At 41.0% G+C, this 22,140-nt stretch overlaps 1 long non-coding RNA gene and 1 pseudogene across 1 annotated transcript; one reads left to right on the forward strand and one right to left on the reverse strand.

Moving 5' to 3' along the window:
- Positions 1-1,287: 1,287 nt before the first annotated feature.
- LOC150039991 (uncharacterized) lies at positions 1,288-17,627 on the reverse strand. Its single transcript, XR_016534129.1, has 4 exons — positions 17,591-17,627; positions 7,415-7,468; positions 2,661-2,714; positions 1,288-1,322 (listed from the first exon to the last, which is right to left on the reverse strand). It is a non-coding gene; the product is annotated as an uncharacterized LOC150039991 (long non-coding RNA).
- LOC150039992 (DNA replication complex GINS protein SLD5 pseudogene) lies at positions 6,343-6,935 on the forward strand (annotated as a pseudogene).
- Positions 17,628-22,140: the final 4,513 nt, after the last annotated feature.

Genomic DNA, 22,140 nt, shown 5'->3' on the forward strand with positions numbered 1-22,140 from the left:
CAACTTCAGTCTTCCTACTGAAGTCCAGGTCAGTCAGAGCAAAAAGCCAAACCTTATCTCAGAAATAAGAAAGTAGGAAGGGCTAGAAGTCTAGTTCAGTCAGTAAAATGCCTGTCCAGGAAGCATGAGGCCCTAAAACGACTAATGCCCTCTTGGATCCTAAGATTTTTATTGAGGATTTTAACATGTATATGATTATTTATTTGGGGGTACTCCTTGCGCAGCTATGGACACATGAAAAAGAATTCAATTCCATACATATTTATGGAATTGAACTCTAAGTGCTTTGAAGCCTTTCTGTCACATATTTTAAACGAACTACCCATTGGTTGATTGTATTGTTTATGTCGTTATGACGATGAATTGAGAAGATTTCAAAGTCTTTAAAACTGAAACTCAAATGAAAATACTATTAATTTTTATGTACTCTAAGGCACAGTATAAAATTATTCTCATATGTAGAGTGGAAGCCTAAGGAACATGTTTCCAGAATGGAGGAATCACATAAATAAGGGAGTTATTAGAATACAACCTATACTTCCAAAAGTTTAACACTTCATTGTTATTCTTTCCTTTATTTTTGCTTTCCTTCTTTCCTCACTCCCTCCATACTTTTCCCTCTTTCCTTCTTTCCTATTTTCCTTCCTTCCTTGCTTCCCTCCTTCCTTCCTTGCACTCCCTCTCCCTCTCCCACAGCCTCTCCCTTGCAATCTCCCTCTCCCTCTCCCTCACACCCCTCCTCTCATTCTTCCAGTATTTCTGTCTTTCCTTCTTCCTTTTCCATTCCTGAGCCTTGTACTCTAGGTGCTGTCCCTGAGCTTCTTTTGCTCAAGACTAGCAAACTCACTTGAGCCAAAATGCCACTTCTGGCTTTTTCTGGGTCATTTATTTGAGATAAGAATCTCAAGAACTTTCCTGTCCAAGCTGCCTTCCAGTGGTAATCCTCAGCTTTCATCAAGGATTAGAGATGTGAGCCACCAGCACCCAACTTATATTTACTTACTTTCATGAGTAGAAAAACACATAGCCATATGTCATTACATTGACTTGCTTAAATGCCATTTTTTTCTGAGTTATAAGACCACCTTAAGACAATTTTCCAAGATCAATTGGATTATAGTATGAAGGCACACACGGATTATTTTTCAACATCTTAACAGTAGAAACTCTTTTTGCTCAGTTTGGACTTTCTTAGATTCTTTTCACTTCAAATATTGATGTTATATTTTATATACATACTTCATTGCTTGTATTTCTACAGTCTTACCCACCTGAATGATAAAAACAGTAGAATTTTATTTGCAATTTTCTTCATGTGGTTGCTGTAAAATGTGAATAAAAATAAAATCAGTCACATTTTGTCTCTCTTGATATGGCTTTGTTACCTTTTTAGGAAAATAGTAATCTGTTGGTCTTAGGAACCAAAACTTTGGTGCAAATCCAAACAAAAGTACATGCATTGTACAAGATTAAACAAAACCAAAGTCCTGTATAATATCAATTTAAAGGGATATTCTACACCAGTTTTATAATGAAATGCTTTTAATAAACAACTAAAATATTTACATTTATGTTTCATGAGTTTTTCACCTTCACATCCAGAATATATGAGGAAACAAACATACATATACCATACACCAAGTTTTGAATCTTTAGTGTAATATTTACCTTTCACATAAAATTCTAACCCTGACTTGATGGTAAAAGACTTTTCATCCACTAAATTAAGCACATACAATATGAGGGGCCTGTCCTCAGCTGTCAGTTCTCCATGAACAACTGGAAACCTAGTCAAGTCATTATATATTGGCCAACCCAATTCCCAGAGCAATGAAATGAGATACATCGGGATAAACACAGGCCCAAAAAGATTCTCCTGTCTTCGTCATCATCTCTTGATATAGACATCTGACACGTAGTTGGGCAGAATTTTGTTTAAGCCTTGAAATACACCTTGGAGGTGAGCCATTATAGGAAAACATATTTCAAATTAAAACTTCCCTAAGGACTAGTCTTTTCTCATTCTGAGAGAGAGAGAGAGAGAGAGAGAGAGAGAGAGAGAGAGAGAGAGAGAGAGAGAGAGAGAGAGAGAGAGAGAGGAGGGGGGGAGGGAGGGAGGGAGAGAGAGAGAGAGGGGGGAAGGGAGGGGGGAGGGAGGGGGGGAGAGAGGGGGAGGGAGGGAGGGGGAGAGAGAGAGGGGGGAGAGAGGGAGGGAGGGAGGGAAAGAGAGAGAGAGAAAGAGAAAGAAGAAGGAGGAGGAGGAGGAGGAGTTGGTGGTGGTGTAGGAGGAGGAGGATCAATGCTGGTGTTGTATCCTCTAGCTGGAGATAATGGAGCACCTGCAGAGTAGTTTCTTACTGGGGCTTCCATCAAAACACTGAATTGGCTTTGGCCACCACAATACATTAGGAATAAGAAGAATTCTTGATATTTATTCTTAAGACAGCTAAGGTTTTAGAAAGGTAGCTGCAGATATTACATCCAATGCATCTTAGAAAAATATCAAAAATCCTGTATTGTCATCAATACTTCCAAGAAAGTTCTCTAATCTAAATCACTTTCCATTCTTTGACTATACTTTCATGTGTGTCTGTACCTACATTCATGTTAATATCTATAAGTATACCTAGGTGAGTGGTGCATATATGTTCAGAACATACCCTTCATTGTTGTTAAGTTCATCACGTTTTGTTGTGGTATCAGACAAGATATCGCTACAGGATGAAAACAAAGCACATTGTCAGGTATCTTCTAGACTTGATTACATATCCCCCCATATTTCTCCAATAACCATCAACCAACCCTTCAAAAATGTTTTGTTTTACTTCTATGTATTTCAATATATTCTGTAGTTTATCTAGCTGTCTATTTCTACTGGAATTCCATCATGGGATGATAGCATGCAGTAATACAATCATTTCTTTTTTCCCATATATTTTTTGTAATTAAGAGAAGGGTTACATTATATTCACCAGATTGAAGGTGCATCACTTCACATACATTGATACCCTTTCTCATGTCTTGGTCCCCAATTCCCTCCCCTCCCCCCGGAACATTATCTTGTTTTCCCCCCCTTCCCTATCTGTTTTCAAATAACCAAATATATGTATATACAATATATTAGATAACAAGGTGAAATACTGTAACAATATGAGATAACCAAGGGACAGCAAAAGAGATGAGAGATAACAGTACATTAAGGACAACAAGCACTCATTATATGGCTTTTGTTTCTATATCCTGGAGGTCCTTTCATTTAGTGTCATATGACATGGACTTATGTATCTAGGTTTTGTTCTATTGTATATCTCTGCTAGGGGAGCTCAAGGTTTCTACTGATTATGACAAATGAGGGACACCATAGAGCCTATGTTCCTCTGAGTCTGACTTACTTCACTTAATATGATTTTTTTCTAAGTGTTTCCGTTTCCTTCCAAATGGGGTGATGTTGTTCTTCCTGACAGCAGCATAGAATTCCATTGTGTATAAATACCACATCTTGTTGATCCACTCATCAACTGAGGGGCATCTGGGTTGGTTCCATTCTTTGCTATGGTAACTAGTGTTGCAATGAACATCGTTGTGCTAGTGGCTTTAGTATGTCCTTGTTTCTGGACGGTTGGGTAGATGCCAAGTAGTGGAATTGCTGGATCATAGGGGAGCTCTATGTCTAGATAAGTAGGACTGCGTTAAACTGCAGAGCTTCTGTATGGCAAAGGACATAGCTAGAAAATTAACTAGACAACCTACAGAGTGGGAGAAGATCTTCACTAACCATACAACCGACAAAGGCCTCATATCTAAAATGTATCAACAGCTCAAAAAAAATGAATCACTTCAAAACTAATCTCCAAAGAAACAACCATCTAGTAAACAGACGAACCAAAGACTTAAGAGTCTTCTTTGAAGAAGAAATATGAATGGCCTATGGACACATGAAGAAATGCTCGACATCTCTGGCCATAAAAGAAATGCAAATCAAAACAACTCTAAGGTTCCACCAACTCCAGTTAGAATGGCCGTGATAGAGAAATCTAATAACAACAGATGCTGGAGAGGATGTGGACAGGAGGGATCATTACTCCACTGTTGGTGGGAGTTCAAATTCCTTCAACCACTATGGAAAGCAGTATGGCATTTCTTCAAAAGACTAAACAGAGCTCCCCCAATCATTTCTTATGTGTATGGTTTTGTCCTTTTAGTCCTGGGTCTTGAACTCAGGGTGTGGGCACTGTCCTTGAGCTGTTGCAATCTATCACTCTACCACAACCTACCACTATAGCAGCACTTCTGAGTTTTTCTATGTGCATGTAGTACCTAGGAATCAAACCTAGGGTTTCCTGTGTGCTAGATAGGCAATCTAATAGTAGACCACCCACTCAGACCAGTTGTTTATTTTTTCTTTTATTTCCTTTCTTTCTTAGTTTCACTCCCTTCCTTCCATCCTTCCTTCTTCCCTCCCTTTCCCCATCTCTCTGTCTCTGTCTCTCTGTCTGTCTCTATCTGTCTCTCTCTGTCTGTCTTTTTTCTTTCTTTCTTTTTCCTTCACCTGGCTTGATACTTGATTTTTGGGGAGAATGCGCTGGGCATTGGTCCAGAGTCTTATACTCAGGGCTTGGCTGCTCTCCCAGAAGTCTTCACCTCAAAGCTTGTGCTATGCTCCTGGAGCCATAGCTGCACTTCCAGTTTTTTGATGATTAATTAGAGTCTCCTGGAGTTTTGTGCTTTGGTGACTTTGAACTGCAGTCCTCAAATCTCAGCCTCCTGAATAGCTAGGATTGCAGGGGTCAGCCAATGGCACCCAGTGATACTTGATAATTTTTTAATGAAATATATTAACTGTAAAGTGAGATGACTCAAGACTTGAGCTGTGGCATTCACAATCAAATCAAATGTCAGTGACAACATTGATTTGTCTTTTCAATCCACCCAGTTTGCTGATTCCTTCATCTCATCCATTCTTCAGCATCATCTTGAAGCTTCTGTCTCAGATAGGATTCAGAAACCATAGTCCTGAGGCAGGAGCTTGATCCTTGGGATTAGAATTGTGGCCCTCACTTCACTTGGTAGAAGCACCATAGCAGAAGCACTCTGGCAGGATAATGAATACTTCTAGGATTTTAGTTTCATTGTTTTCTGCTAAAGAGTCTTCAGAAAACAGTGGAGCCTCCTACATCCTATTACCTCCAAATAAAATAATTAAATCACTACTGCTTTGTAAAACTTAAGAGAACTTTAATCTCCCTGAGAGAGTCCACATGAAGTATCTAAGTGACAAATGTAGGAATGATGATTCCCTCAATAAGAAAATCACTCCCCCCTTTCCTCCTCCCCCTTCTTCTCCTCTTCCTGCCACTTTCTCCCCCTACTCTTTTTCTTCTGTGTCTTCATCCTTTATGTCTTCCCTTTGTCCAATTGTCTTTCTCTTGCATTGTAATGGGGATTGGACCCAAGAACTTGCCCATGCTAGACACTTAAATGACTTGCTACATATATCCTATCTCAAACCAAAGACAGAGGAATAGTCTGTCCCGCTTCAGTGAGGAAAATGCTCTGAAGTCTAGACACTGGCCGTCTCCCTTCCCGGCCCTTCCAGTCCCTGTGACCACCCCAGCCAAGATGGCCTCTAGAGTGCAAGATGCTGAAGTGTGTCACATTTTCTATGACATGGAAGTTTAAAAATTCTCCACACCAGAATAAAGCAAGAAAAGGAAGAAGGTTGTCCTTTTTTGTCTCATTGCAGACAAAACTTACATCATTGTTGAAGAAGGCAAAGTAATTTTGGATGGAGATGTTGGTGTTACCATAACTGATCCTTTCAAGCATTTTGGGGGAGTGCTTCTTGAAACAGGTTGTCACTATGCTTTGTATGATGCAAGCTTTGAAACCACAAATTCTAAAAGAGTTGATATTTTTGTGGGAGCAAAAAAAGTCAAATGATCTGTGTGAACTCCATGCCATTACAAAGAAGCTTCAAGGCATAAAGCACGAATGTCAAGCAAATGGGCTGGAAGACCTCAACATGCTTGTATTGCTGAAAAGCTAGGTGGGTCATTAATTGTACCTTCTGAAGGGTGCCCTGTTTAGGCCATCATTCAGTGCCACAAATTAAAGCTTCCATGTTTAATGTTATCCCCTTGCTACCTAAGTAAAGCAAATTTACCTAGGACAGGGTTTTACTGGGGGGAAGCTGTCTTGTCATCTTCTAGAGTAAACTAAGATATATAAATATGTGGGGAAAATAGCCATAAATATATCTAGAGTCTAAAGTGAAAAACAAAATCTTGGTGCAGGAGTGCGGGAGTTGGATGGTGGGAGGTGAGGTTCCTGGTTTCAGAGAAGATGACAGAGGAACTGGATTTCATAGGGCAAGACTCAGTGAGGAGGTGGTCCTAACTCTTGCAGAGCTCATGGAAAGGCTGGAGCAGGCCTGGAGGATGCAAACTTTGCTCCTGAACTTCTGGAAAGCAAGTGTGAAATTGTAGAATGCGTCACAGAACAGCTGGATCACATGGAAGAAAATCTCAAAAGAGCCAAAAAGGGAGATCTGAAGGTTAGTATACGTCAAATGGAGATGGAGAGAATCCATTATGTCCTTAGCAGCTGCTTGCAGTATTGACTCACAATGATAGAGAAGTTTTTCCCTCACATTCTAGAGAAGGAGAAGACAGAATCCTGAAGGGGAACCTTGCAGCCTTTCTCCAGAGGAATTTCCCTTCACCAAAGAGCACATGGCTCACAAGGACATTTATCTTAAAAATGTCACCTTAAAGCATATGCCTCCCAACTTACAGAAGGTGAACCTCTAGAGGGCAGATACCAAACTAGATCCAGACTCATATGTGTTTCTGAGAGTAAAAGAACAGCAATAACATTGTTTGGTAGAACCCGAATCAGATGAGCAGATGGATTGGATGAGGACTCCCAACACTTGATCCAGTATTGTTCCTCTGATTGCTTCTGGAGCAGTGCAGCTAATTTAAAAATAACCAAGTGTGAAGACACAGAACCCCAGAAAACATGAGAAAGCCTATGCCACTACATGCCTCAGAACACTAAGGAGCTATTGCTCCTGACAGCAGGCTTTTCTCCCATTGCTGTGGGCCAGTAAGAATGGCAGGAATGCTACACTTCCATCTCAGCCAGCATCAGTGGGTGGGGCCCTGGCTCTTTTTGTTCTGAATATGAGGCAAATAAACAAGTCTGTATACCTTTTCAAAATAAAATTCTTTGAAAAATAAAGAATAATTCTTTAAAAAATCTTAATTGTGAGAAGACTTTAAGAACAGTGTTGAAAGAAATCTATGGACACTGGATGCCAATGCAGTGATCTCCGTGTTTGCTTCTTTAAACACACACACACACACACACACACACACACACACACACACACACACTGTACTTTCTATCTTACATTTTAATTGGTAATCCACTTGTAGGTACTCTTTTGGTTTCTACTTCAGTTTTGCTAAAGAATAAAAAGGAATGCAAAAGAAACCATGTCAGTTTGGGTCAAGTTAGTTATAATTAATGTTTAACTAGTGTTGGGAGCCAGAGTGGAATCAAACTGTACCTTGACTTGCATCAGATGATGGCTATATTGTCTTATTGCTTTCTGGCCCTATTCTATGTAAATGACCTGAGAATTACCATGTGAATGTAACACCTGGAGGTTCCCTGGGAGAGGAGGAGGGAAGAAGGGGGAGTGGAAAATAAACGCGGCAGTCTCGGCAGTTTTTGCCTGGACTGCGGACATCCTGGACCCGGTGTGTCTGTCTCTCTTCTTTTTCTTCCTAGTCCTTGTCCCCTATTTCAGGAACCCCAATCTGCGAACCCTGGTTTGCTGCCGGTTGGCCCAGGCATCTGGCGCCCGAACAGGGACCCTGAAAATCTGGGACGAAGGTGAAGGACCCCTCCCTGCGGTGAGTAACATATCGTAGGACTATTAAGAGAGTATAGTCAGGAGTAAAAATTATGGGTCAAGCTAATAGTCATGGGTTATTTCTACCGATCTTAACAGGCCTATTTGAAGCCCACGGAACGTGGGTGGAAAAAGGGGTGCTTCAGAGCTTCCTACAGTTTCTCGAGGAGGCATGCCCGAGGTCTATAGAGGAGGAGTTCCAAAAAGCCTGGCAGCAGATAGGAAAAAGAATTCAAGATTATTATGATGTATATGGCCCCGAAAAGACCCCAGTAGAGGCTACTACTGTATGGAATTTAGTAAGTAAATACATAGATCCTCTACATGAAGATGCTGAACTTAATCTTGAATTAAGGGAACTTTATGAGTTAAAGGACCCTTCTGAAGAACCTGAGGCTGAGCCATATGCCGCAGCCCAAGAGAGTCTAAGTGAGATCTTGCAAAGGGAACAACAACCAGTAGATATTGAATATCAGAATTCAGGTCTGAATACCAAGGAGGAAAGTTATGGTGAGTCATTGGAGGGCCGGGTGGCTACGATAGAGAAGAAGTTAGAAGAAATGCTACATCTTCTATCGAAAATGGGGACAGAGCAGAGAGCCCCCCCAGAAGTAGGAAAGAAATATGACCCTCAGGCCACTATGGTGTCTGATTCTAAACCTTACCCCTCACACCCACCGCCTCCGGCTGCAGCCTTACAGCCTCAATCCCTTTCTCAACCTTTAGGCAAGCCTAAAGGCCCTAGCAACAAGTCCCTTTTAACAGGCACTACAACCAGGCACAGTGCATCGCAATTAAACCTGACCCAGGCTGCTAGAGAGAGGGAAGGTATTTCAGGGCCTCGATGCTTCCCTAGTTTAGTTGATCATGATGAACAAGTATACCATCAACCTGTTCCTGTTAAACTATTACAGGATTTAAAAAATGCCTGCTCCCAATATGGGCCAACTGCCCCTTTTACTCAAGTAATATTGGAGGCCACGTGTGCTGGTATTGCATGCCCAAATGACTGGAAGCGGCTTGCCAGAGCATGCCTTAGTGCAGGAGAGTACTTATTATGGGAGACAGAGTTCACTGCACAGTGTCGGGCTAAAATTGAAACAAATAGGTCTAAGAACCTGCCTTACACTGTTGATCAGTTGTTAGGAGAGGGAACCTATAAAAACACCGAAGATCAATTGGGTTATGCAAAGGAGGCCTATTTACAAATAAATGCTGCGGCGAGAGAGGCTTGGAAAAAGTTACGCAATTCCAATCGTACAAAAAATCTAGTAGAAGTTAAACAGGGACTGAATGAACCTTATCTAGAATTTTTGTCTCGATTAATGGAGACTGCAGACTGCCTAGTACAAGATGAGAATGCAAGGGAGAGTATAGTTAGACACATAGCCTATGAAAATGCCAACGCCGCCTGTCAGGCGGCTATCAGACCCCATAGGAATAAGGGAGGAATCACGGACTTTATTTCACTGTGTGCTGATATTGGACCCTCCCATGTACAAGGCCTTACTTTAGCCGCCGCTCCTCAAGGAAAGACTGTTAGTGAGTCTCTAAAATATAGAGGTCAGCGGCATTCTCGGGATGCTAGACCCCCAGGGCGTTGCTTTTCTTGTGGACAAATAGGACATTGGATGACGCAATGCCCACGCCAGGCCAGGCAAAAGAGAGAAAAATCACCTGGCACATGTCCACGCTGTGGTAAAGGGAAGCACTGGGCTAAAGATTGCAAGTCAGCAACAAATCGCAATGGCCGCCCGTATTTGGGAAACTGGAGAAGGGGCCAGCCCCTGGCCCCGCAAAACCATGGGGCAGTCCCTCCCTCTTCTCGGCCACAAGTGCATCTTCTAACAACCCCCCAAGATCAGTCTCCGGCCTCCTCCGTGCCACCCCAGGAAGTGCAGGATTGGACCTCTGTTCCTCCATCTGCTCAGTATTGACCCCAGAGATGGGGACACAAGCTCTCCCCACGGGGGTCTTCGGCCCCCTTCCCCCGGGAGTGGCTGGATTGCTGTTAGGGCGAAGTAGCTCAGCCCTTAAAGGGATACAGATTACACCTGGCAAAATTGACCAGGATTTTACTGGAGAAATCAAAGTTATGGCCTCTGCCCTGAAACACGTGGTATCGATCCCAGCCGGTCAAAAATTAGCACAATTAATACTTGTGCCTTTACCTCCCGGGGAGACTGCTAATTCCCCATGTGGACAGAGAGGATTTAGATCTTCTGATATCTATTGGATACAAAGCATAAAACAAGAGAGGCCTGAGATGACTATATTTATACAAGAAAAGCCCTTTAAAGGAATATTAGACACTGGAGCAGATGTGTCTGTGATATCTAAAAAACATTGGCCAGCCCAATGGCCCCTGACAACCTCTATGACTTCCCTACAGGGGGTTGGGCAAGCAACTGACCCACAGCAGAGCAGTGCAATCCTTGTTTGGAGAGATGAGGAAGGGCACTCTGGTCATTTTCAGCCATTTGTCTTGGATCATCTGCCAATTAATTTATGGGGTCGTGATATCATGGAAAAAATGGGAGTGTATATGTTTAGTCCTAGTGCTGCGGTCACTAAGCAGTTACTTGATCAAGGCCTCCTCCCCTTTAGGGGACTAGGCCGAGCAGCACAGGGGGAGCTAGAGCCACTCCAACCCCAGTCTCACCCTACGAGACAAGGATTGGGGTATCCCTTGACGGGAGCTGTCGTTTGCCCTCCCCCTCATGCTGATCCCATAAATTGGCTCTCTGAACAACCGGTATGGGTTGAACAGTGGCCTCTTTCTCTAGAAAAGATCATTGCAGCTCAGTAGCTGGTACAGGAACAGCTGGACTTGGGACATGTGGCCCCTTCTAACTCTCCATGGAATTCTCCAATTTTTGTTATAAAGAAAAAGTCAGGTAAATGGAGGCTGTTACAGGATTTGAGAAAGGTTAACGCGACAATGGAACTGATGGGGGCCCTACAGCCTGGCTTGCCTTCACCCATGGCAATCCCAAAGGATACTTATAAGATTATTATAGATTTGAAGGATTGTTTCTATACTATACCCCTGGCGCCTCAAGACTGTAAGCGCTTTGCCTTCAGCGTCCCCTCTGTTAATTTCAAAGAACCCATGAAGCGATATCACTGGCTTGTGCTCCCACAGGGCATGGCAAATAGCCCAACTTTATGTCAAAGTTTTGTAGCTAGAGCCATTTCTTCCACTCGTGAAAAATTTTCTTCTGTTTATATTGTTCATTATATGGATGACATCTTGTTGGCTTGTTCTGACCCTATCGTCGTACGACAAGCCTTTGGACAACTAAAGCAAGATCTGAGCCTCTTTGGCCTTATAATAGCAGCTGAAAAGGTTCAGGAACACCCCCCTTTTACATATCTAGGCCATATATTAGGCCCACACTATTTTAAAAGCCAAAAAATACAATTAAAAACTTCCCACTTAAGAACTCTTCATGATTTTCAGCAATTCTTAGGAGATATAAATTGGCTTCGGCCATATCAAAAGCTCTCCACAGGAGAGTTAAAACCCCTTTTTGATCTCTTTAAAGGAGATACCAACCCTACATCCTTGCGTGAATTAAATCCTGACGCCAGGAGGGCCATCCAAATTGTAGAAAAGGCAATTTCCCAGCAACAAGTGACCTATTGTGACTATTCTAAACCATGGGGAGTTTATATTTTAGCTACTTCTCACTCCCCAACTGCTGTATTGTGGCAGGATGGCCCACTTTTATGGCTTTATCTACCATCAACACCCGGCAAAGTGCTGACCCCCTACTACGAATTGGTAGCTAATTTGATACATATGTGCCGAGTGGATTCCTGTAAATATTTAGGTCAGGAACCTCATTTTATCTGTGTCCCATATAATCTACAACAACAAGATTGGCTATTCGCCCATTGCGATTCTTGGGCCATTGCTTGGGCCAATTATACGGGGAAAATTTTGCATCACTACCCGTCTAACAAACTTCTACAATTTGCTGCGTGTCATACGTTTCTATTTCCTTCCATAGTACAGGCCTCGCCTTTATCTTCTGCTGCTTTGGTATTTACAGATGGATCCTCTAATGGAAAGGCTGCTTTGACCATTAATGGGAAAACTCAGTCTTGGGTTACGGGTTTTTCCTCCGCCCAAGAGGTGGAATTAGAGGCTGTTTTACAAGCACTCGTCCTGTTACAAGACGAGCCCTTTAACTTATACTCAGACAGTCAATATGTAATTCGTGCTCTTCAAGTCATAGAAACTGTTCCCTTTATTGGAACTACTAACTCCAATATTCAGACCCAATTTCGCCAAGTACAAACTTTGCTTTGTTCTCGCAACCACCCCTGTTTTTTTGGCTTTGTTCGAGCTCACACTAATCTTCCTGGCCCGTTAAGTGAGGGCAATGCAGTTACTGACTCCGCCACCAGAGTTTACTTAACTCAGGTTGAACTTGCTAAGCAGTCACATGCCATCCATCATCAAAACAGTCGAGCCTTGCGCCGACAGTTCAAATTATCTAGAGAAGCGGCACGTCAAATAGTTAAGACTTGCTCCAACTGTGTCCCTTTTTCACCAGCCCCCCATTTAGGTATAAATCCACGAGGACTGCTTTCTAATCACATTTGGCAGATGGATGTCACACATGTTCCATCATTTGGCCGATTAAAATATGTTCATGTTACTGTAGATACTTATTCTAATTTTATCTTGGCCACCCCCCTTGCTGGGGAAGCCACTAAACATTGTATCTCTCACTGCATTCGATGCTTTGCTGAGATGGGGATTCCCTCGCAAATAAAAACAGATAATGGCCCTGGCTATGCAAGCCGAGCATTTCAATCCTTCTGCCATTCCTATAATATCACTCATATTACAGGCATTCCTTACAATCCTCAAGGTCAAGGCATTGTGGAGAGAGCTAATGGATTATTAAAACATCAAATTGCTAAAATACAGAAAGGAGAGTCATATCCCGCTACCCCTGTGAATATACTTAATCATGCTTTATTTGTTTTAAATTTTTTGAATTTGGATTCAAATAATTTATCTGCTGCTCAGCGATTCTGGGAAAAAAGAGAGCAGCATGCTTTTGCCTTAGTAAAGTGGAAGGATCCCCTAACTGGTGCTTGGCATGGACCCGATCCTGTTCTAACCTGGGGTCGAGGGCATGTATGTGTTTTTTCACAAGGAGAAAATGACGCCCGCTGGCTGCCTGAACGCTGCGTTCGGATCTTGGAGAGTGACAGTGGCCATCCAAGCAGCGACTCACTGGGCCTACACCCCCAACCCTCCAGTGGTGCATCCTGAGACGTGGGAAGGACCTGAGTTATTTGTGCATGTCAATCGGGACTGCTACTGATCCACTTGTTCCACACATTCATATGAGCTGTGTTTCTCCTCCTTTTACTATTATGTAGGGACCTTTTAACATATTTATTGACTCTACACAATTTAACATGTGACATTATTTTGTCTTTACCAGCCCTCTTCTTAATAACCTTTTTTGTAAAAGATGCCCAGGTGAAAAGCAAAGGCCTCCAGAGGTAAGCAGAATTCGGCCGACCCCCTTGTATGTCTGCGTTTTATTTTATTTTATTTTATTTTATTTTATTTTATTTTTGTTTGTTTGTTTGAAATGGTGCACTGTGGGCCTAAAACAGAGGCCTGGGTGGTCAAGGGACGCCTTGACCCCCCCTCCCCTTCTGAGTTTCTTGTCGATAACAAGGCATACGTGAGAGTCCCACCAGCAAGACATGTCTAAATCTAAAAATAACTGTTTGGTGAAAACATTCATTTGAGCTCATGTTTTTTGTGTTAAGTGTATCTGATTGAGTCCAATTTTCTTGTTATATGTCAATGTCTGATTATTTAAAAGTCTCCGTTTCTCTGTCTTGTTCGTGTTACATATTTTTCCTTGTCCAGTTTTGTCTTTAAAAATTGGTACCATTTCTAAGTATGGATCCTTATGGTTTTTTTGTGCATACTCAAGCACACATCCTTGTTATTTATTTGAACATTTCTGGGCCTAGCATGGCCGCTCCCCCATGTCTGCAGTTGTAACAAGCCCTGGAAAAATAAATTCCAGCTAAGTTGCCTTGCAAAAAGTTTTGTTTTGAACCTGGTCTCATCTATAAGAGTAAAATTGGCAAAACTCTCTTGACACAAACTTCCGGAAAACGAACGGCCAATATTAATTTTGCGCACTTTATGATCTTTGAGTATGAATGTGTGTGAATGAGTGAGTGAACATGTTCAAGGTTAAATTGTCAGCATGCTGTATAAAACAATGGTTGAACTCATTTGAAACAAAGGCAATTGGGTAAATCTAAGTCTAAACTTCAAGAAAATTATTATGCTTGAATGTTTCCTATGTCTTAAAAGTATTATTGCATTGTTTTAAAGAAAAACTGGTAAAAAATTTTTTTCTAAAGATCCTGAAATCTGCATTTTAAAAGATCTGGTATTGCAATACATACAGCTGTTTACATTGTAAACATTGTATCCTGTTCAGCACAGCGGTGTTAGGGAATTTGGGATTTATTACTTTAAGTTAAAGTTTGGAAACATGTATTAGAAATTTAAATGTAAAATTGTTCATTAACGTCAGAAATTTTGCCTGTCCTTTCTTGCAAACTGACACTAGAAATCTGATGGTAAAATGTGGATAATGTGATTAGTATTTTAAATGAATGTTTAAAGGTTTATCTCCATGCTATTGGGTGTATTTTAAAAAAAAGGAGAGGAAACTAAGTCCAGACTTAGACTTTTGGTGCACTGATGTCTATAGTTCTTGAATTAGGGAAAAACTGTTATTTGAGTTTAAACTGTTGTTGGAGTTCTAGACAGTAATCTAAACTGCAAAAGAGCCCTTTTTTCTAAAAGGCAAGAGGAGTGCCTTGAGCCTTAGGGGGCCTGAAGGCAGAAGGAGTTCTTTGTGCCCTTAAAGGTTTTTCAATTGCAAATAAAGGCTAAGGTGTTAATTGTTTAAGCCAGTATCAGTAAAAGTTGTTAAGAACATTGGAAATGGGTTTCTAAACAATATTTGAAAGTGAAGTTGTCTTAAATGTTTAAAGAAAGAGAAAAAAGGAAAATTAGGATTACCAAAGTAATTGCTTAATTGCTATTTCAGCTTGCTCTTGTAAGTTACCTTATAGCAACTTCCAGCTAGCCCATGGAGAAGGACAGCAATCCTTTTTCAGATGTAACTTTGGCTTTTACCAGGTTCTAGGTAAGCTCATGCTTACAGACTATTTCTGTATTGACCACCTTGTTGCTTCTAATTGGAGTAAAGTGGCCTTTTGTAGGACTCATTGATCTGAAAGCCACAGTTTTGAGCCTGCCTGGGCAAAGCAAAGTCCCTGTGAGACTGTGGTGTCTAATCTGCCAGCAGGATGCTGGGACAGAGTTGCTTTGGAGCTCGAAGTGGCAGAGTGCTAGCTCTGAGCTGAAAAGCTGGGGGGAAGCACTCAAGCACCAAGGTCGGGACTCACAGTGGCAGGGTGCTAGCCTTGAGCTGGAGAGCTGAGAGACAGCGCCCAGACCCTGAGTTCAAATCCAGCAATCAACAAAGTGAAATGCCAATGGGATGTTTATCCCTGTGTGGAGAGACACTACTGGGACAGGAAAGCCTCTGCTTGGATGGCAGAGATGGTGTCAGATCTCAGAGTCACTTGTGCTTGGCCATTCAAATTAATCAGAGCCGGGAGGTCATAGAATAGTTTGTAAGCATGCCTTACTAATGCCCGTGCCTTTCATAACTGGGCAGGAACTTGTCAATCTTCTGTGATAGCGGGTAGTTTAAAGTCCTAATTGAGTAAAATTTTTATTTTTTATTTTTGACACCAGCCACAAATTCAGGAAAAGTTTGTGGATCTGAGGCTTGTGTCTCTATTAATCTGTTTAGATCTGACAACTGAAGCATTGTTAAGGTTGCAGAAATTTAGTTCCCCAGACAATCAAGAAAAAGCCTTTGCAAATGGGTGCTAGGTAGGCTGCGCTGTTGTGGCCAAGGATGGTTTGTGCAGTTGTTGAATGTCAAGTATGATTTCTAGTTTGGAGTAGATTGTTGTTCCTGGTGTCTAATCCTTGCAACCCCTTGATAAAACAGGCTGGGCTTCTTAAGGTCCCTGGTCAAGCGTGGAGACGGCGCCCCTGAGTCAGCTTGAAGAAGTCACGGAAGTTGAATCTCCGCCCATCAAATCCCCATTGGACCAAGGGACCAAAGTCATTTTTGGAAAATATGACAGGATAAATTAGGGGTATAGAAAAGAGTAAAAATTGCACTTGTGTTTCTTTTAAAATAAAAAACGGGGGACATGTTGGGAGCCAGAGTGGAATCAAACTGTACCTTGACTTGCATCAGATGATGGCTATATTGTCTTATTGCTTTCTGGCCCTATTCTATGTAAATGACCTGAGAATTACCATATGAATGTAACACCTGGAGGTTCCCTGGGAGAGGAGGAGGGAAGAAGGGGGAGTGGAAAATAAACGCGGCAGTCTCGGCAGTTTTTGCCTGGACTGCGGACATCCTGGACCCGGTGTGTCTGTCTCTCTTCTTTTTCTTCCTAGTCCTTGTCCCCTATTTCAGGAACCCCAATCTGCGAACCCTGGTTTGCTGCCGGTTGGCCCCGGCAAACTAGCAAGCTGATCTTCTAAACTTTACACGTAGCAATCTACCATGTCATCTGTTCTAGAAAATGATTCTAATTGATCATATCAGGCCTGTGAAGACAGAAGATTTCAACCTGGTTATAGTTCTGCATGCCTGTAATCAATGCACACTGAACGCAGGACAAGAAAGATCATTCCAGGAGAGCTCAGAGTACCTTGAGACGATGGATTAACAACAGCAGCAAAATGCCGAAAGATGTATTGTTGAACTTCTTATTTTTACTACAATAGGACTTTATAGGCTAGCAATGAGGACCTCAGAAAATAGTATTATAAAAGTATCTTTATTAAAAGTGAAAGATTTATACAATCTGAAGAGAAACCAAACTACATGACTCTGATGACAAAATGCCATAGGAAGAAAAAGTATCGTCATATTCATAAAAATCTCACCATAATGTGGAATTAGGCGGACAGGCTCACAAGATGACCTAGGACTGGTTAAAGAAGAGCTTATGTGTGATCCTCGACTTTGCTCCACAAAGGATTCTTTCTTTAGCATAAATTTTCAGTCAAAAAACTGATTACATATGAACCAATCGATTTTCACTGCTCATGTCATATTGCTACTTCATATGACACCAAACATATTAGTAGCTAAAATCAGAAGATAAGTGAATTCGGTCACCATTTAATTAGAATAAAAATGATACGGCTTGAGATAAGTGCCTTCCCAAGCAGGCTTCTAAATGAGATCACATCCAACTTCCACTCACCACACAGCCATGTGAGAGGCATGTGTGACAGGCTGACCCTTCCTGATGTATGCTTCTTTCATTTTCCTAGCATCACTGGTGTTCCAACACAGGATCTTTACTTTCTGCCATGTGCTGCATCATGCCTGCCACCAGTCCTTTCATGGTGTTGGTGTTTCTTTGTGTCCAAGTGCTCAGCTCCAGCCATGTGTATGTGCATACTTATGAGTACATGTGTCTGTACATATATATATATATATATAATATGAACATAAACTTCCACCTCTACACTTGTCTTGGTTTATATCTTACCTTTCTGTCACATTGCCATCATCAGGTGCTGGACAAGGACCATGTGCAGTTGTGCTAAAGTAACAAAAACACCTATGGTCACATATCACATGAATACGGAAGAGTTCAAATTCTGGGTCAAATTCTGATGCAGGTCCTACATTCATGCACTATTTTCCCTATAACTGGTTCTCTTCTCACGTTGATTTGAAATAAATGCAACCTTACAGTTTCAGACCATGAAGAAATACACTTGATGACACAAAAATGACAGTTAGCATGACTGGCATTCTGGGAGTGAGTGTGCTTCTAGTTCAGTGTGTCATTAAGGAGGACAGGTGCAAGGTCATCTCCAAAAGAGAAAACAACCACATTACTCACCAAGCCACCAAAGAAATTTGACCTCAAATCACTAAGGGGAAGGCGGGCTCATCGACTATCCATGACCTTCTTCACATCTAATCAAAACCTCCAGTTTTTCCAAGTAACTGAAGTTAGATGAGAAAAAGTAGCTACAGACTCATTTCTGATCTGAAAACTTCAGTGTCCTCCATTCACATGCTGGGGAAATCATCAGAGTGACTTGGAGCAAGGAACTTTTGTGTAGTCCCTCTATTGAACATTTATTCCCATGTCAGTCCATCACTTTGAAACTTATCAACCACTTTTCCATGCAAATAAGTGTGAGTATTAGGGGAAGGGAAAAATTTAATCTGAGGCAATTAGATAGAACAAAATCTTTATGTGCATGACTTACAACTAAGTGAAAGCAGTGCTCTTAGCTTTTTGTGTTTTCTCCCTAATGGCCCTCTGTTTTCTCAGTTCAAATTTCCTCTTTCTTCCTAGTTAAGTTCCAGGTTCTCCACTCCTTGTGCCAACTTTTTATTGCCATCATTATAAATATCTACCTTGCTCTAATATTATGTGCGGCACGAGGTCGAGCCTTTTCAGTGTGTAACAGACTTGGATAAGAACAAGTCTTGCATGGTGGCAGAGCAAGACACAGTGCCATTGTAGACACTAATTTCACAATGGCAGGGCTCTGAACTATCAGGGATGCATGCATGATCTTGATCTTATACATGCAGTTCTGTGCAGACTCAGTAGCCTCTATTTTTGTTTCTTTTGCTTTTCTGCACATAGGATCTGCTCCTTTGGTCCAATCAATTACAGACTCACAAGTTGGAAACGTCATGTTTTCTAGAGGAATATGTTACTAATGTTAACAATGTACTTGAAGCATATTGTCATGACTGAGTCTTTCTCCAATGCTTCAATGGTATTAGAAAAGAAAGTGAGCCACAAATCTCTCAGGGGCTGAGATCTGAGCACCATGGTTCAAAGCCAACCCAGCCATGAAATTCCATGACTCTTTTGTCCAATTTACCACCAGAAAACCCAAGGTGGCGCTGTGGCACAAGCGGTAGAGCACTAATAGCCCTGAGCTAAAGAACTTAGGGACAGCACCCAGTTCAAGCCAATGAATTACCAAAATAAAAAATGAAAAATAAAAAGTGAGAGACGGGGAGAAAGAAAAGTATACCATAACCCAACAAATCTACCTACTCTAATAGATAATGACTTCTTGTTCACATTCAACTCACTTCAGAAGAACTCAAGACTTACATATCATCTAATTATCATCTAATATTCCCTGCTGCTGCTCCGGCTCTTCAGATAGGAATAAGAAAAAGCAGTCTAGAAGTAAGGCTCCCCCTCAGTATGAATGTGGGCCTTTCAGGGTTTAAGCATTCAAAAGAAGGAAGGATCACCTCTTAGCTACTGGTGCTAGGCTTACTTTTTGGTTTCAGCAAAGGATTCCCAGGTCCCTTGCCACATGGGATGAAAACATAAATAGGCGTATCAATGTGTGAGAAGAAATTCATCTACTATCTGGGGAAAATAAGTGTAAGCACTCTATACATGATCCCCCAAATAAAAAAAATTAACTCACTCAGTACTGATGTCTTCGTTTGAATGAACAACAACCGTGGTTAAGTTGCTGTCTTTGCTGAGGACAAATTGAAACATATAAAAACTAAGTAGGACAATGTGGGAAGGAATGTTGTATTTATAACAATATTAGGTTAGAAAACTATAGCTTGTGCATGCTACACAGATGCTCTGTCAAATGTACTATGCCTCTATCTCCTCTGTCTCTGCCAAAACTTCTCTCCAGTATTGAACTCTGAACTCAGAGCCCTGTCCTTGCAACTCCTGTAGTGATGGCATGGTGATCCCTCCTACTTAGGCTTGCCTGTTCAATGACACTTCCCCTTAGGATTTCACCAGAATGGTAGATGGATGTGTAGACTTGGGTTCACAGGTGTGATTCTGTCTACAGTGGAGTGAACAGCAGAGGATAGCAATATGAAGCCTTCCAGAGTATTCCTTCTGGCAGAAGTCCATCTCCACTGAATGAGCAAAATGCATTGCATGTGTGAATGAGGAAGAAGAGATACAGTAATAAACAAGAAAGTAAAATATTCCTGGAGCCCTGACTTGAAGCCATAGTATCAGAATATTGCCACTCTGCCACACACGTGTGGACATGATCGATCTCTCTCTCTCTGTCTCCTACCTCTTTCATTGTAAACATAAATTTATTCACAAACCTTGTATTCACAGATGTGAGCAGTAAGGAGCTTGACATAATGCTGTGGAGCCATCTGTCTATCTAATAGAAATGGTGCCCATAAAGTACTCGCACTGTCACAAACCTTACAACCACAGTTTTGAAAAGTTGGCATCAATGCACAATGAAAATAATATGTATAATTTAAGATCTAGGCCTACAGAAAGTCTATAACCATCAAAGAACTGGACAGAGCCAACAGAATATGGAAAGGACCGAACAAACATGTAGCCACTTCGATCTGACACTTGTATTTCTTTACCTGTGAAGAAATTGTTATGGCAGGAAATAAATGCATAGGATTCTGTGTCTTTGCCATCAAACCAAAGGAACACAACCAGTTGTAGTAGGATCTCATACACTGGCAATGTGGGGGGTTTTAGGCGTTTCCCTTCACTGCTCCCTACAATAGCAAAACACTTTTGTGCAACTCATTTCTCATTTACTCATCAAAATGGAAAAGGGGCAATCTGACAGACAGAAGGTACACTGACAATATTTGGAAACTACCCAGAAATGATCAATCTGTTTCATAACATTTATATTTATGTATGTTTATCTACTTGTAGATATCTGACCTTTGCTTGAATTCTTCCGTCCCAAGATCTGGTGGGTCATTTTTATCCAAGCTAAAGAGAATTAAATTATAGATAATCAAATACCATGTGCAATCATAGTTTTACGTTTTCACTCAGTGTAGTAAGTTAATCTAAGACTAACAAATTTGTAGAAATCACAATTTTTACATATTTAGCTAAATGAACAAAGGAATTTAATTTGGGGTAGGGGAGTTACATTTTATCATTTCAAAAGAAATCTTTTATGCATGGTCAAAGAATTTTTCTCTCTTAGTAAACCTAATACACTGCTCCCTACAATAGCAAAACACTTTTGTGCAACTCATTTCTCATTTATTCATCAAAATGAAAAAGGAATAATATGACAGACAGAAGATACACTGCCAATACTTGGAAATTTCCCCGAAATGATCAATATGTTTCCTAACATATACTTATACACGTTGATTTATATGTCTATATCTGACCTTTGCTTGAATTCTTCTGTCCCAAATTCTGCTGGATCATTTTTATCCAAGCTAAAGAGCATTAAATTATATACAGTCAAATACCAAGTGCAAACATAGTTTTACTTTTTTACTTAAGGTAGTAAGTTAACCTAACACTAACAAATTTGTAGAAATGGAAACTTTTACATATTTATCACTTCAAAAGAAAGCTTTTATGGACGGTCAAAGAATTTTCCTCTCTTACTAAACCTAACACACTGATTATTGGTATCATGTAGTTTAATTGTACATGCAACTCACTTCAGAAGAACTCAATCCATTATACAATCTGATTTTCAGCTTTCTAAGTCTGCTCTTCTCTCTCCTTCCTGTCACTAACTTGGCTGATTTCTTAACTGCTTCTCACCAAAAGACAAGAAACTACAGCCTTAAAAGCTGGACTCTCATCATACCTGAAAATGAGCCTGTCTACTAAGTACCAGATTTCTAGAGAAGGAAAGAGGCCCACCAACATTTTCACCTCAGAAACACTGAGACCACCTCATTGTTCCTGACTGGGACTCTCTCCTCCATTGTCTCAGTACAAGTTGCATGTAGGAAATAGGTAAATAAGGTAGAGAATAGGTAAATAAGGATACGGTTACTATGTTTTACTTCACAGTATACCATGACCAAGTATCTGCTGCCTGATGCTATCATTTTCAATTTAGTTTCAATACAAGAGAAGGATACATGAGGACACTGATCAGCTGTCATATAGATTGGGTACTAACCTCACCCTAGAAGTGAATTTACACTCAGATGACAGAAAATTCAACTCACCAAATGTTAATGCTTGGGTCACAAACTGCAATGGCAGTTAATGCTGTGTCATCTCTAAAAAATAAAATAATATAAAATCAGCCACAG

The sequence above is a fragment of the Megascapheus bottae genome, unplaced genomic scaffold (assembly GCF_031878675.1).
Source record: "Megascapheus bottae isolate mThoBot1 unplaced genomic scaffold, mThoBot2.hap1 HAP1_SCAFFOLD_43, whole genome shotgun sequence".
NCBI lineage: Eukaryota > Metazoa > Chordata > Mammalia > Rodentia > Geomyidae > Megascapheus > Megascapheus bottae.